General features: G+C 37.1%; 1 protein-coding gene across 1 annotated transcript in view; it reads left to right on the forward strand.

The window, feature by feature from the left end:
• The window catches only part of INVS (inversin), a 166,192-nt gene that overhangs the window by 45,150 nt on the left and 103,269 nt on the right, over positions 1 to 17,773 (forward strand). The window lies entirely within an intron of this gene.

Consider the following 17,773-nt stretch of genomic DNA (forward strand, 5'->3'; position numbering starts at 1 on the left):
GGAAGGGAAGCCCCAGATTCTGCATATGAATTGCCAAAATCTCTGGCTCATCCCTTACCTAAACATACATGGGGAAAACTACAGGAAGCCAAGCTAAAGCTAAAATAACTCATCAGAGATTTTAGCTGCTACCTGACTATGTGGAAGAAACAAAGTTTGGAATTTGAGTCCAGCCAAAATAACTACCTGCTAAAACAAGCAAAAATTACTCTTCAGTGTAATTTACAGAATCCAGACTCTCATTTACAGTGTCCAAAATGTTATCCGAAATTGATTAGACATGTGAATAAACAGGGAACTTGTGATGCATACTCAAAAGAAAAGGAAATTTCGGAGAACAACTTGCGAGGTGATCCAAATGTTATAATTAGCAGACAGGGATTTTAAAGCAGCTATTTTTAACTCTGCTCAAAGATGCAGAGAAAAATATGGTCTTTCTTAATGAAAAACCAATAGAAAGTCTCACAGGAAAGTAGAAACTATAAAAAAAGAACTAAATGGAAATTCTAGAACTGAAAAATATAATACCTAAATAAAAATTTCACTAGAGGGGCGCCTGGGTGGCTCGGTGGGTTGGGCCTCTGCCTTCGGCTCGGGTCGTGGTCTCGGGGGCCCTGTGTCGGGCTCTCTGTTCGGTGGGGGGCCTGCTTCCCCCTCTCTCTCTGCCTGCCTCTCTGCCTACCTGTGATCTCTGACTGTCAAATAAATATATTTTTTTAAAAAATTTCACTGGAAGGGCTTATCCTTGAATTGGAGATGACAAAAGAATGGACTTGAAGACAGATGGATAGAAATTATCCAACCTAAAAAAAGAATGTATTATTAAGAAGAGGAAAAAAGGAGTGCCTCAGTGATTTGTGAGACAATACTGAAAGAGCTCACATACTTGCAATGAGATTATCAGGAGAGAAAAGAGGGAATGGAACTGAAAAACAATTGGAAAGTGATGACCAAAAATTGCCCAAATTTGTTGAAGATATAAATTTAAAGATTCAAGAGGCTTGGTAATTACCAAAAAGATAAAGAGACAGAAACTCTGCTTAGAAATACCATTGTCAAATTATTGAAAACCAAAGATGAAGAGCAAATCTTGAAGGCAACCAAAGAAAAAGACATAATCTAAATAATAAACTATGAATTCAGATAACTACATACTTCTCAAAAACAATAGATATAAGAAGACAGTAGAATGACAGGTTTAAAGTGAGAAAACTATCAACCTACTATTCTAAATGTAGTAAAACTATCTTTCCATAATGAAATTAAAAGAAGGCCAAATAAAACTAAGAGAATTCATCTCAAACAAACCTACATTGTAAAAAAAACTAAATGAAGTTCTTCAGGCTGAAAGGGAATTATACCAGATGGAAACTTAAAGTTTCCACTGTGTCTTCTTCTAATAAAGCCAAATTTTATGGCAGCTGGCAAAGGAGAAATGGTTATTAATTCCAGCACCACAAATCAGGGTAAAGAAGAGTTGATTTGAGGTTGAAAGTCAAATAGTTGACAATTGGTACACTGATAAAGAAAATTTTCTTTTGATTCTAGTTTGCTGAGAATATATACCACAAATGGGTGTTGAACATTGTCAAGTGCATTTTCTACATCTGTTGGGATGATCATATTATTTTTCTCCTTTATTTAATCAATTTTCCTCATTATGTCAATTGATTTTTAGATGTGAAACCAACTTTGCATTCTGGGGATTAAGTCCTTAATTAAGTGTTAAGCATTATGCTTTTTATATATTGCTCAATTTAATTTGCTAATATTTTGAGGATTTTTGTAGCAGCGTTAAAGTATTTTGATCTACAGTTTAGCTCATTTTTTTTCTGATGTGTTTGTCAGGTTTTGGCATCAGGATTATGTCGTCTTTATAAAATAAGTTGGGAATTGTTTCATTCTCTTCTATTTGAAAACTTGAGTAAGATTGGTGTTATTTTCTTATTAAATTTTGTATTGCATTTACCAGTAAACCCACTTAGACCTCATTGTTTTTAACGTCCTATCTTTGGTAGGAAGGTGGTTTGTTGGTTTGTTGGGGGTTTTTTTGTTTTGTTTTTTGGGTTGGTTTTTTTTTTTAAGATTTTATTTATTTATTTGACAGAGAGAGAAATCACAAGTAGGCATAGAGGCAGGCAGAGAGAGAGGGAGAAGCAGGCTCCCCGACGAGTAGAGAGCTCGATTCGGGGCTTGATCCCAGGACCCTGAGATCATGACCTGAGCCGCAGGCAGAGGCTTAACCCACTGAGCCACCCAGGCACCCCTGTTGGTTTGTTTTTAAAGTAGGCTCCATGCCCAGCAATGTGGGGCTTGAACTTGCAACTGAGATCAAGACCTGAGCTGTAATCAAGTGTTATACACAACTAATGAATCGTTGAACACTACATCAGAAACTAGTGATATACTGTATGCTGGCTAATTGGACATAATAATTTAAAAAAAAGAAAAAGAAAAAAACCTACAGTTTAAAAAAAAGAAGAAAAAAGAGTCAAATGCTTAACCATCTGAGCCACCCAGGCATCCTGGGAAGGTTTTTTGATAACAAACTGAATTTCTTTAACAGATCTAGGCTATTCAGATTTTATATTTCTTCTTATGTGCATTTTGGCACGTTGTCTTTTTCAGTGATTTGTCCATTTCATCTAAGTAGTCACATTTATTGGAATGCAGTTATTTTCTCTTTTTCCCTATTGCCTTTTTAATGTTTATAGTGATATCCCCTCTTTCGTTCCTGATATGGTAGACAGAATATTGGCTCCCCAAAGATGTCTATTACCTAATCCTCACATTCTGTGAATATGTTACCTTACATGGCAGAAGGGACTTAGCAAATATAATTGTTAATATATCTTTTTAAACATTTATTTACTTAAGATAGAAATAGCATGTGCAAATGGGGAGAAGGGCAGAGGGAGAGAATCTCTAGCAGATTCCACACTGAGCATGGAGCCCCATGTGGGGCTGAATTCCATGACCCATGAGATCATGACCTGAGCCGAAACCAAGGGTAGGTCACTCAACCTACTGAGCTACCCAGGCATCCCTAAGTTAATATTTTTGATACTGGAAGGTCATCCTGGGTTATTCGGGTAGGGACAGTATAATTAAAAGGGTCCTTGCAAGGGGAAGAGGAAGGCAGGAGCCTCAGCAAAGGGGATATGATGACAAGAAACTTGGAGTGAAGACACTGATGGCTGGACATCCCAAGAAATATAGGCAGCGTCTGGAAGTGAGAAAAAGGCAAGAAAGAGGGGCGCCTGGGTGGCTCAGTCAGTTAAGCATCTGCCTTCGGCTTAGGTCATGATCTCAAGATCCTGGGATCAAGTCCCACATCAGGCTCTCTGCTCATCGGGGAGTCTGCTTCTCCCTCTCACTCTCCCTCTGTGTTTTATTTCTCTCTCTCAAATAAATAAATAAAATCGTTAAAAAAAAAAAAAAAAGGGCAAGAAAGCAGTTTCTCTCCTAGAGCCTCTAGAAGAAATGCGGTCCTACCCCACATTTTAATTTTAGTCCAGTGAGACCCTTGTTAGATTTCTGACCTACAAAACTATAATATAATAAATTTGTGTCATTTTAAGCCTCTAAGATTGTTATAATTTGTTACAGCAACAACAGAAAATGAATACTACTGATATTAGTAACTTGTGGGTTTTTTCTGTTTTTCCATCCTCAATCAGTCTTATAGATGTTAATTTTGTTAATCTTTCCAAAGAAAAAAATTTACTATGTTTATTTTTTCTGTTATTTGTCAGTTCCTATTCTAATTAATTCTCCTCATTTTTATTCACTTTTCCTTACTTTGGGTTTAATTTTTCACCTTTTTTAACTGGAATCTTCATCGTTTTCTGTTCTGGAAACTTAGGTCAGTGATTTTATAGAATAGTAATTATTATAAAATTATAGTAGAGGAGTGCCTGGGTGGCTCAGTAGGTTAAGTCTCTGCCTTCGGCTCAGGTCATGATCTCAGGATCCTGGGATCGAGCCCCGCATCGGGCTCTCTGCACGGCAGGGAGCCTGCTTCCCCGCTTTTTCTGCCTGCCTCTCTGCCTACTTGTGATCTCTCTCTCTGTCAAATAAATAAATAAAACCTTTAAAAAAATAAATAAAATAAAATTATAGTAGAATATTATCATGTTTATTATTTAATATGTTATATGTAACTACTTAAGTATGCATTTATATAATTTAATTAAATTATAAATATATAATGTATAAATATAATTATTTAAGGCTATGAAATTTCCCCAAGTACTGCTTTAGCTACAAGTCACAAGTTTTTATATTTTGTACTTCCATTGTCCTTAAGTTTGAAATATTTTCTAATTTCCCTAATTATTTCTTCTCTGAACCAAAGATTATTTTTTAAAAGTACTATTTAATTTCCAAATATTTTTAGTTTTTCCATAGATACTGTATTATCTAATTTTACTCTGTTGTGATGTGTTGTAAGATTTCAATCTTTTTCAAATGGTTAGGACTTATTTTTCAGCCCAGCATATTTTCTATTCTGTCAGCATTTCATGTGCAATTATATTCTTCAGTTGTTTGGTATAGTGTTCTATAAAATATTAAACGAATGTAGTTGACAGTGGTGTTCAAATACTTTATGTACAAATTAACTTTAATAATTTTTTTGTAAATGTGTCACACTTAGAGAAAAATTATGAGTATATTACAACAAACTTATTTTCCTGAACCATTTGAGAGTGAATTGCTGACCTGATACCTCACCACTTCCAACTACTTTTGTGTATATTTTCAAAAAAATAAGAACATTCCTCAACATTACCATAATATAAACATCAAAATCAGATAATTAACATTGGTATAGTATACCATCAAATTTTTAGATTCTGTTATTATCCCCGTAGTATCCCTAAAGATTAAGTTCAGAATCACACATTTCCTGTAGTTGTGAAGTTTTGTTAACCTCCAGCAATCTGGAAAAATTCCTAATCTTTCCTCAATGTATATGGTGTTGATACATTTGAAGATTAGTGGCTAGATATTTTATGCACTATTCCTTCAATTTGGACATGTTAGATATGTTCTCATAATTAGATTTATGTTATTCATCTCAGCAGAGATATTATAGAAGGAGTGCTTTGTTCTTCTCATTGAATCCCATCAGGTAGCACACATGTTTTTTTTTATTTTTCCCATTCCCGATGATATTCACATGCTCAGTTAGTTAAGGCAGTGTTTGCTTTTCTCCAGTGTAGAGGTACTCTTTCATCTTTGTCATTAATAAATATTTTGTGGGGAGATACTTTGAAACTGTTTTGTAAATATCTTGTGTACTTTATCTGATATTAAAGTAACCCACTTCAGCTTTGTTATGATTATTGTTACAGGCATAAGTTTTTCTATTCTATCTATGTCTTTATCTTTTTTTTTTTAAAGATTTTTTTTATTTCTTTATTTGACAGACAGAGATCACAAGTAGGCAGAGAGGCAGGCAGAGAGAGGAAGGGAAGCAGGCTCCCTGCGGAGCAGAGAGCCCCATGCGGGGCTCGATCCCAGGACCCTGGGATCATGACCTGAGCCAAAGGCAGAGGCCTCAACCCACTGAGCCACCCAGGCGCCCCTGTGTCTTTATCTTTAAAGAGCACTGCTTATAGACAGCATAAAGTTTAGATTTAAAAAAAAGCAAGAATCAACTTTATCTAGTCACATAATATCTGAAATTTAGTTGGGATGGTAGTCCATTTACATTTAATGAATTATTGATATGGGTGAATTTCAGTCTTCCATTTTATTATTTTCATTTTATGTTTGAGCCATCTGTTTTTCTTCCTCTCAACCTGTTTTCTTGTACTGTTTTGGAATCAAATATTTTTTAATATTTCATTTTTGTTCCTTTATTGGATTTTTAGCTTTATCTATGTTTTTGTTTTTGTTTTTGTTTTAGAGAGGGAATAGGGAGGGGCAGAGGAAGAGGGAAAGAGAGAATCTTAGGCTCCACACACAGCACAGAGCCCAACCTGGGGCTCAGTCTCAGGAACCAGAGCTGAAGTCAAGAGACACTTAACTGACTGAGCCCAGGTGCCACATATCTACATATTGTTTTTAAGAGCTTGCTCTAGGGTTGCCTTTATGCATTCTTTACTTATCACATTGGAATATTATGCTACTTATTATAAAACATAAGTTAAATATGTCATTCCATTGTCTTCTGGCCTCCACTGTTTCTGATCTACCACCATTCCTAATGTTCTCATGTGTGTAATGGCTGTTGTTGTCGTTCTATTTCTTTCAGTATCTTCCTTTTAATTTTGTTTTTTAGCAGTTTGCCTATTATGCGCCTAGCAGTATTTTCTTTGTATTAACTATGCTTGGGCTTCACGGAGATTCTTTGATCTAAAAGTAGATTTTTTTTTAACCAAATTCCTGTAGTTTTTTCTTAAATACTTTGTCCCATTCTCTCTTCTTCACCTGGGACAAATACACATATGTTAGATTTTTCTACATTGTCCTATAGGTCATTCAAGCTCTAATGATTTTTTAAAAAATCTTTTGCTTTTATTCTTCAAATTAGAATTTGAACAATTAGAATTTCAACATAGATCATGTTGAAATTAACTGGCCCTTTTCTTTGCTATCTAAGCTAATATTAAATCCATTCCATGATTTTTACATGTCAGATGTACTTTCCAGTTCTAGAATTTTATTTGGTTCTTTTAAAATTTTTTGAAGATTTATTTATTTATATTTAAGAGAATGAGTAGGGGGGAGGGACAAAGGGAGAGAATCTCCAAGCAGATGCCTGTGGAGCCCAATGTGGACTTGATCTCACTACACAGAAGATCTTGACCTGAGCCAAAAAAAATAGTTGGATGCTGAACTGACCCGACCACCCTGGTGCCGTATATTAATTGTTTTTTTCTCTAATCACTGAGTCCTATTTTCTGTTTTTTTTTTCTTCCATGTATAGTCCTTTTTCTTGTACACTCAGAATTTTGCATCATGCATTGTAGGGAATCTTCATTTTGTTATCTTCCTCTCAAGAATGTTGATTTTTTTTTGTTGTCAAAAACAAAACAACAACAACAAAAAACTGGGTAATCACACTGAACTTGTTGAATGTTTCAGTTTTTCCAGTCTTCAGTTGAATGTGTTAGACCTTGTTCATAGTCTATACTTTTAAGGAATGGCTCTTCTGAGGTTTCTGTGAAAGCCTGGTGTACCAAGTCCTCTGCGTGGGACTCAAACTCCAAATTCTGTCTTGGGTAGTAGCTGAAATCTCTTACCAGCTTTTCCAACCTTCCATTTGTTGGTTCCTGCAGACTTCTTGCAGAATTTGCATTTGCAAATTCAGGGGTCAGCTGAGGATTTTAGAGGAGTCTATATGCATAGTTGAGGTCTCCTTCTTTGGCTCTTTTTTCTTCCATCTTTGTTATTCCATTATTCTAATCCAGTCCACCATATCTATTTTCTAAACAACTGAAGTTGCTTATCAGTCTTCCTAATTCAAGTCTTTTTCTCTTCAAACCATTCTCCTTGCTACAGCCAGATTTCATTCAATCATTTATTTGACACGTAGTTGATGAGTACTCACCCAAAAGACAATACTGTCACGCAGTCAAGCTGTTGCAGCTACTAGGTTGGCTTGCCACATGAATTCAACTGGTAATGAGACCACAAGACCCAATTTAATTAGATAATGTAGCACTTACAGTACATCAGGCAGCATGAGCTTCATGTTTGCAATGGTTCTCCTTGCCCCCAAGTCCTATAGGGGTGATGTGGAAACAGGTCCAGTAGATTCTGCACAGGCAGTAGGTCTATGTCACACCTAAGGAAACCTGAAATTTGAAAACCCCTAATCTTATATCAGGACTTTGAGCAAACTGCCCCAACCTTTGCCCCTAAGTGAGACATTGTCTTTATTATCCTGGCCTGCAAGCAAATCTCTCCTCCAGCCTGAAGGGAAATAGTATCTCTAGCTTCCAAGGCCACTCACTATGCAGACATCCTCAAAAACATGTCCAAGTTACTAGATACATAGACACACTACAGACAATCAGCTCTAAAAAAGTAAAAGGTAAAAGCAAATTTACCTTTTGTCAAGCCTGGAGAGTGATTTTAGAGGTAATAGAAATGTGTCCATTTGTTCTACCAAGTCATTTTATCCTTCTCCTTTCCATTTGCAAAGGAAAAAAAGAAATCTCAGCCACATGTTAATTATAGCCTTAATTTTCTACAATAGGTTTTTTTTTTTTTCAAGATTTTATTTACTTATTTGACAGAGAGAAATCACAAGTAGGCAGAGAGGCAGGCAGAGAGAGGGGGAAGCAGGCTCCCTGCTGAGCAGAGAGCCCTATGCAGGGCTCCATCCCAGGACCCCAAGATCATGACCCCAGCTGAAGACAGAGGCTTACCCCACTGAGCTACTCAGGTTCCCCTTTTAATCTTTCATCCCACAATAAGACATAAGGCTGGAAATCATAATTACCTTGGAAGTCTGGGACTTATACTCCTTTACACCAAACTGGAAAGGTATGGTTGGCAAAGGCATTATCTGATTATAATTAGCAATTTATTAATACTTTGAACAACTATCCCAAGGAATTGAGTTATATTTGATCAGAGGAGGAAGAAACTAGAGATATACACTGTGATTCTTGTTGCAAGGGTATTATACCCAAGATAAGGAGAATGGGCCTATACTTGAAGAGGGTATTAATCTTACAGGACAGCATTAGTATGCTGAGTGTCCCTTATAAAGAAAGCCGGACTGTAAGTGCTTCACAGGTGAGAACAATCATCAAGAGAGGCTTTTATGGACCATTCTGGTATCTATTATTCCTCCTCCAGGTGTTGAGAGGCAATTACTACAGCAGCTTATTTTATTCTAACTTCCCGATGCAGCTACAGACCCGCATTGAACTTAATACTGTAGTCACAATGGTGACTTTGCATTGTTCAGGGAGTCATTCCTCAAAGCCTAGCTAGAGTGCTTCTGATTCTTTTATAAGCATATAATTCCCTGTGTTAAAATTCTTCCTGCCCAGAATGCCTAAAATAGCTACGGTTTCCTGTACTAAACCTGCCTAATATGTGATGGAATTGAAATTTTAGGTACGCCCTAATGACATGGTCAAACTTAGACAAGGAATGGGAATGGGGGATAGAATATCAGGCAGAGGGAACAGAGTGAGCAGAGGTTGCGAAAGTGGAATGGCCGTGGAATTTTTTTTTAGAAACATTGAAAAAATTACAGAAAAGAATGAAAGGTAGATTAGAGTTTCCATTGTACAAATTTCTTTCCTATCTAATCCTAACTTTTTTCATTTTTCTTATTTTACTCTCTTTCTTTCTCTCTCTCTCTCTCTCTTTTCCCTGCCTTTTCTCTCCCCACGGGAACTTGTCTATAGCTTCAATCTTTCCGTTTTTCAGAGTAGCTTCTCTAGACATTGCTTACTCGTTTTGGTGGCCTGGAGAATTAAAGAAGTTGCTGCATCTCCAAAGTTGTGTCCTTTCCATTGACCATCCTACTGTTGGGTCAGCAGAGTCGTTCTTGAACTTGGCTCTATTACTGAGCAGACTCATTCATAAATCTAGTCTCCTTGGGCTAACTAGATTTATTGTGGGCTCCCAGAAATCCTCCGCAGATGTGCCTGACTGCCCTTGGAAGCCCTGAGCTTTTGCTGTCACCTGGTTCTAACCAAAGCAATATCTTATCCGTTGGCAAAGGAGAGTTAAGGATGTGATTGGGAGTTTGAGCATAAAAGTAATACAATGGGCTTGAAGAGGCTGAATGCAAGGCATGTGGGGGGTAATAGGATAGACATTTCACCATAGCTATAGGCAAATCTTATCTCCTACAGTGCAAAACATAAAGTCCAATATATATTTGATATTTGGCACCTATGGCAACTGGTTAGCCATTGTGAAGTAAATACTGGGTACTCTTGATAAGGGAAGTTGAAAGGAGACTTGATTGGAAAGAATCCTGGCTGCTGGTATTTTTGTCTTTTTTAAAAAAAATTTTTTGTGAATTTTGTTATCCTGCCACATTTTCTGGCATTCGCTCTCAATGTTTTAGATTAGTCGTTATCCTAGCTTGTTTTTGTTGATAACTGTCGTCTCAAGTAATTTTCTTCTTGGCCTTGTGAGAATTTTTTTTTAAGCATTTTCCCCCCAAGTTTATTCGATCCAAGAAAAGTGAAGTTAGGTATTAAGCAGCATCTTACTACTTAACCAAAAAACAAAAAACAAATAAAATTATAAAAGCTTAAAAGAACCTTGAAAACCATTCTGTGCAGCATTTCCCAAAGCTCCTTCCTTAGAACAATATTCTCATGAAATATTGTGTGAAAATGGATCCCATGGCCAAATAAGTTTGGGAAATACTGCGTGCTCCTTCTTGGAAATTAAAAGTGCGTATTAACATCTTAAAGGCTCTGAGAAGTCATACAATGAAAACCTTTTTTTTTTAAGCTTGGATTTCTCCTGACTATTTGATCTCAATATACATTTTTTTAAAAGCTTAAACTAATAACATCTAAAGGAACTGGTGATCAGTAAAACATTTTGGAAATTGGAAAGTTGTTTCACCCATCATATCTAAGAATAATGCCTTGGGGCATGTGGCTGGCTTAGTCGGTAGAACATAGGACTCTTGATCATGGGGTTGTAAGTCCGAGCCCCATGTTGGGTGTAAAGGTTACTTAAAAACAAAATCTTCAGCATTTAATAATGATAATGCAGCTAAACTTATATTCACTACTTTTTAAGCTGGTGGTAGATAAAAATAGATTTTATCATTGCTACAGAAGGTGTGACATGCTAGCTAAAAAGCCAAACTAAAAGTTGAGTGGTTTGCTAATGTTTTAAATAGTTTTAGACCACAGTTTGCTCTCTCTTTGGTCTGTAACAATGTCAAATGTTGGTCTCTTGAAATTGGTTAGAGCACTCTGGGTTTTGAAAAACTAGTTCAAGTCTGTCTAAAGCCATCTGAAAGGGGAATTTTCTGAAGCTTTTTCTATTCCCATGATTCTCACAAAATTCTTCAATTCATTCTAGTCTAGAAAGTAATGGATCTTCCTTAAAGAAGTGCTAATCCCAAGGTGATCACAAAAGACAGATTTTCCCACCTCTGATCAGGTTTCTTTTTTTGTTTTGCTACATTTTTTTTTCAGCATAGTGGTGTTTTATCCCCAGGACATTTCATTTTACACAGAATATTGTACTATCTATAAGAAATACTCTTGGAATTTTTATTTTTCAGGACTCCATTTTGGCATAATATTTTTTGGTCGTTACCACACTTAGCTAAGTCATAGTCCACTATCACCAAAGATATCTTAGAATTAAATTCTTGAATTGCGCTTGACCTTTCCAGTTGGCAGACAATTTAAATTAGATAGTATCTCCCATCATCTTAAAACAGATATCATCCCTTAGGAATGCCATTATTTGTCAAGAAGGAAACTGTGGCAATAGGAGAAGGGTGTGGGTGAAGAAAAAGCCCGGTCTTTTTCATCAAAAATCTGTGCATAGTTTTTATGGCTAGAAAGAAAACGTGTATCATGTTTGGTGTATGGGGGTTCACATTAGTATCAGAAGTTTTTATGGGCTCTCTGCTGATTCCTTGATACAACCCAGTATATTGTGCTGTGTTTTCTCAACTGCCTTTGTAAACACCGTCTCCTTAATAGATCATTTTGAAAGAAGCTACCATCCTGCTGCATCCGTTGGTAGCCTTCTTTCAGGTTTCTGACATATCCTTAATCTGATGCTCAGCCTTGTCATTTGGATCAATAGTAAACCAGATAAGATGTCTTCTACTTGCAAGGCTATGGCTATAAAAGGTATTTGAAAAATAAATTCACTTTTTATGTCCATGCCACAAACCTGGGGAGTACTAATTTGTCATTTGTCTCTCCATCTGTCTGTAAACAGTCAGTTAAATTGGTTATTGATGCGAAAAAGGTGAATTATACTTGAACAAAGAGTAATATAGAAATAAACTTCATAGTAAATTTCTTAGATTCCGATAAAAAGGTGACATCTTTTTTTTTTTTTTTTCAAAAAAGCTGGCATATCTTAACTTTAATCTCTATTGTGGAATGACTACTTTCATATTGTTTTCTATTACACGTAACCAGTAATGACAATCAATAATAATTATGTTATACATGACAACGCACTTCGTATTACTTAACTTTGTAGCCTCCATAACATAACTGTCCATTTTCTAATTTGTAAGGCATCTGTTATTCACTGAGAAGTATTTATCTAATGCTTGCTATGTGTGAGGCACCGCACCAGGCACTGCAGATTCTTTATACAGAAGAAAATGTTGGTGATAATAGAAGAGGTTAGAATTATAGCATTTTAGTGTTCGAGAGAATCCCAGAAACCATCTCCAAACTTATCATTTTACAGGAAACTAAATCACAGTTTGTGAATCACGGGCAACCAATTATTTAGTGACATTTTTTTCTGCCATATATGTTATCTGATGATCCTTTAAAAGGAAACCCATAGTTTAATCTTTTCAAATGTGTGTTTTCTCACCTATGAAGCGACAGTAATTCCGGCTTTCACAACAGGGGTGTTGTGAATATTAACTAAGGCATGATTATGGAGCATTTCAAAATTTAAGTGCAATCTGAGGATAAGAAACATTCCTGATAGGTAAGAGACAGGAAGAGAGTACGTGAAAATGTAAACCCTAGCTGCCTCAGGTTTGTGCATTGAGGGCTGGTCATTGTTTACTGCTTTTTTTTCCTTCTATTTTTGACATTTCTTTTTTTTTTTTTTTTAAAGTAAGCTCTATGCCCAACATGGGGCTCGAACTCATGACCCCGAGGTGCAGATTCATATGCTCTATGACTCCAGTGAGCCAGCCAGGTGCCCCATTTTTGAAATTTCTTTAATGAATATGTTATTACTTTTATAATATAAATTAACGTTTTTTTCTTTTTTCTTCTCACTTTATATTTTGGCATAATTTCGGATTGACAGAAAAGTTTCAAGAGTGTACCCTTCACCCAAATTCACCAAATGTGCACATTTAACCACATGTACTTTATCTTCCCCTCTCCTATGTGTATATGTGTAGATATTGTCTTCTGGACCATCTGAAGTAAGTTATAGACATGACGCTCCTTTGCCCCCAAATGTTTAGTGTATATTTCCTAAAATCATGGGCATTACATAACCACAGTTCAATTAGCAAAATCAAGCAATTAACATAATAGACTATTATCTAATCCTTACTTAGATTTCCCAATCGTCCCAATAATGTCATCCACGTAAAAACCCAGGCTCAAGCCTTGGGGCGAGCTATACTGTCTTCCACTTTGGATTTGTCTGATGTTTCCTCATAATTAGATTCAGATTGTGTCCTTTTGGTAAGAATACCACAAGACTGATGTTGTTCTTCTCAGGGCATCATATCGGAAAGCACATGAAGTTCATTTGTCCCACTCCTGGTGATGTTCATGTTGATCACTTGGATAAAGTGGCAACTGCCAGGTTCCTTCACTATAATGTTACTTTTTCCCCTTGTAATTAAGAGGTATTTTGTGGAGAGCTAATTTTAAACTAGAAGTATCTTATTAGTTCTCTAACTTTCACTCACTACTGTTAGCATCCTTTGACCACTCCCACCTAAATCAGTTCTCATTATGATCAGTGCCAAATGGTAGAAGTCATTTTTAAAATCATTGCTTCTTCCAGATATAAAATTAGATGTATATTTTGAAGGACACTGTAAAAATCACCTCCCGTGTTGAACAAATAAGCTAAGAAGAAGTGGAAGAGATTATGCCAAAATGCTAACAGAGTTTGCGTTAGGCTTAGGGTAATGGAATTGTAGGTGTTTTTTTTTTTACTATATTTTCCTAATTTTCAATAATTTTCTAAATTTCTCAATGCATATAAAATATGTATTTCATAATTTTGGAATGGCTTTCTATAATGGATGTTTGTTTATTTCCAAATGATCTACCAAGGGCCTGCAGAAAATACTAAGTTGTTGATTTAAGAATTGTGATGTTCGGGGCACCTGGGTGGCTCAGTGGGTTAAGCCTCTGCCTTCGGCTCAGGTCATGATTTCAGGGTCCTGGGATCAATCCCCACGTTGGGCTCTCGCGCGGCAGGGAGCCTACTCCCCACCCCCCACCCCCGCCTGCCTCTCTGCCTACTTGTGATCTCTTGTCAAATGAATAAATAAAATCTTAAAAAAAAGAAAAAAGAAAAAAGAAAGAATTGTGATGTTCTTGGAATTAGAAAAACTCAAAAAACTCAAAAACATGGCTGTGGCAAACAGGACACCTGCCTGAGCTCAGACATAAAATGGTACATCTAAAATAGCCTTCAATCTCCAAATCTTTCTTCCCTACTCCTACCACAAACTGGGGCACTATTCTTTACCAGCTCGGTTACCTGTCTCTTAGTTTCAAGGAGAAAAGGTTTAGAATGGTGGAAAAGAGAGAGGTAAGGAGCTGCCCAGAGTTCAGAGATGGATTTGCAGATAGAGGGTGGGTTGTGATATGATTTTTAAGAGCTGGCTGGACTTGAGACTAGAAGATACAGGTTTGAATTCAAACATCATCAGCGTGAGGACCTTGGCTACCATTCTAAAAATGAGTAAGAGTTACCGAGTCAGATTACTAGTTAGCGCCTTTAATTAAAACCTTTAATGTGTAGGTTCATTGAGGATTTTGAGCTTAATTGAATTTATTTATACATTTATCTGCACATTTGTCTTTTCCACTGTCTTAAGAAATCCCATTCATTGTGTAGGACTGAAGTAGAAAAGGCAACAGATGGATTCAATCAGTTGTTTGAAACAGTTCCCCCGAAGGCACATATCTTAGCCGAGTAGATGAATTGATTTTTTTAAACTGCATGTTAGAATCAATAAAACTAAGGTACATTCTTGGAAAACTAAAGATAGAGCCTACCACAAGACCTGGGGTTCTTCAAAGGAACTAGGAGGTAAACAAGATTTGTTGCATTTAGCTTTTGAATTTAATATTAAAATAAGACTTTTTAAGTGACAACCAGCATTGTAACTCAGAAGTCTGGTCAGGATCAGTGAGAAGAACAGGCCAGGCAGATTATAATGGACATCAAACAGTGAGGACACAAGAAGCAAATACTTTCCTATTTTTCTATATTTGAAACAAACATGGTCAAATAGAAGATATTTTGTTTACGGACTACTTACTTTCATGAGAGGAGAACAATAATGGTATCTGAGAAAGAAACCAGTATTTATTGAGCACTTTCTGTGACCTGGTCCCTATGTTTTGTTTTGTTCTTTTTTACCAATGGGAAATCTGAGGTTTCGAAAAGTAACATGCTCGCAGTTAATACAACCAGTGAAGTACCCAGATTTGAGCGGTTCCAAAATATACTCTCATTTAATTATACCATTCTGCCTCCCATGGGGTAGCGTTTCCGGATTCCCTAAAGCTTCCACTTCAGTAAGCTAGGAAAATTAATTTTTGTATCAGGAAAAAGGAAATCGACTCAAAAATTATTAGCCTGTGGTCAGAAAAAATAGAACTTACTAGAAATGAAGTTATTATTGAGGCAGCTTGAATGAAAAAAAAAACATCGTGTTTTAAAATAGCTATGCGGAGTGGGTCTTCGGCTGGAAGAGCCTTTAGATCATAATTCAACCTTCTTATTTTTCATATGGGAGGAAATGGAGTCTGGGAGAAATTCAGTGATTTCCCGTCAGATGTGAGGGCAATCTGCCTTTCTTAAATCCTTTGGGACTGCTTCAGAAACCCAAAGGGTGAAGTCCAAACAAACCCCTTGGTCTGACACCTTTCATCATCAGCTCACCTGTCTGGCTTCTGCTTCCTCTGTCCCCCTTTGTGCTCCATCCTCAAGTGTGCGACCTACTGAAAGCTTTGATTCGAGTCACTTTTTCCTCAGCCCCGTTCTGCACGCGGTGCCCTTGCACATTCAGCTTCCTTCCCACTGAAGCTAGCCTAATCGTGTATACACAGCTCAGGTAGCATTTCCTCCAAGAAGCCTTCATTGGCCCCTCAGGGCTGAGTTAGGGGCCTCTCCTCAGCATTCTTGCTCTTGTCTGTCCTTATATGGGACTTACCTCACTGGCCGTATGACGATAGTGAATAACACGTGTGTATGGCTTCACTGTCTGTTATGGCCAAAGTGAGGGATGGTGTGGGAATTTCTGCCCCGTGTGATAAGTGGATACAAAAGACCTGATACATGCAAGTTAACTAACGTTGGCTTGGAAAGTTCCGTATAGGAGGAGCTTATGGGAACAGATTAAAAGGGGTAGGAGTAAAACCCGAAGTTATTTTTGTATAAGACTACATAAAATTCAGAAAATACTGTCATATCAAGGAAATGGGGAAGGAGAGCGAAATGGAGACACGGTAAAGCACTGAAGTATTGGTGATCCTAAGTTAAGATCCCCCTCAACTGCCCTCTCCTTCATGAAGCTTTTCCTGATCTAACCCTTTCCCCTCCACACAAAGAGCTAAAAGTACATCCTCTTACCAGCCTGTCTCTGTGTTCTGTTTTTCTATCTTTTTTTTTAAGATTTTATTTATTTATTTGACAGAGAGAGATCACAAGTAGGCAGAGAGGCAGGCAGAGAGAGAGTGGGAAGCAGAGCAGAGAGCCCGATGCAGAACTGGATCCCAGGACCCTGAGATCATGACCTGAGCTGAAGGCAGAGGCTTTAACCCACTGAGCCACCCAGGTGCCCCTGTTTTTCTACTTTTTATCCACTTACCCTTCCTTGCTTATACAGTGTTATATTGTATCTGAGTGTACATATGTATTTTAATTATTTTTTAAAACTTCCAAAACTCTACCTAAAGCCATAAAACTCTTAGAATAGAGCACGGACAGTAATTTCTCTGACATTGGCTGTGGCAACACTTTTCTTTTTCTTTTATTTTTTTAAAGATTTTGTTTACTTATTTGAGAGATAGAGAGAGACAGAGATAGGGTGAGAGCATAAGCAGGGAGGAGAGGGAGGAGCAGGGAGCCTGATGTGGGGCTCAATCCCAGGACCCTGGTATCGTGACCTGAACCAAAGGCAGACACTTAACCGACCGAGCCAGGTACCCCAATAGCAACATTTTTCTAGATATGTTTCCTGAGGCAAGGGAAGCAAAAGCAAAAATAAGTTATGGGGACTACAACAAAATAAAAAAGCTTTTGCACAGTTAAGGCAATCAATAAAACAAAAAGGCAACTTACTGAACGGGAGAAGATATTTGCAAACGATATATCTGATAAGGGGTTAGTATCCAAAATATATAAAGAACTTCTATAACTCAACACCAAAAAGCCAAATAATCCAGTTAAGACCTGGATAGATATTTTTCCAAAGAAGACATCCAGATGGCCAACAGACACATGAAGAGATGCTCAACATCACGAATCATCAGGGAAATGCAAATCCAAGCCACAAGGAGATATCACCTGACACCAAGTGTCTCTTGATAGATGACTGGATAAAGAAGTGGTGTACACACACACACACACACACACACACACACACACACACTCAGAGGAATCTTATGCAGCCATAAAAAAGGTGATATCTTGCCATTTGCAACAACATAGGTGGACCTAGAAGGTATTTTGTGAAGTGAGATAAGTCAGACAAAGGAAGACAAACATCATATGACTGCACTTATATGTGAATCTAAAAAACAAAACAAATGAATAAACAAAGAACAGAATCAAACCTATAAGTACAGAGAATAAACTGATGGTTACCAGATCAGGAACAAAGTAGGTGAAGTGGTGT

This window comes from Martes martes (assembly GCF_963455335.1).
Source record: "Martes martes genome assembly, chromosome: 12".
In the NCBI taxonomy this organism is placed as follows: Eukaryota; Metazoa; Chordata; class Mammalia; order Carnivora; family Mustelidae; genus Martes; species Martes martes.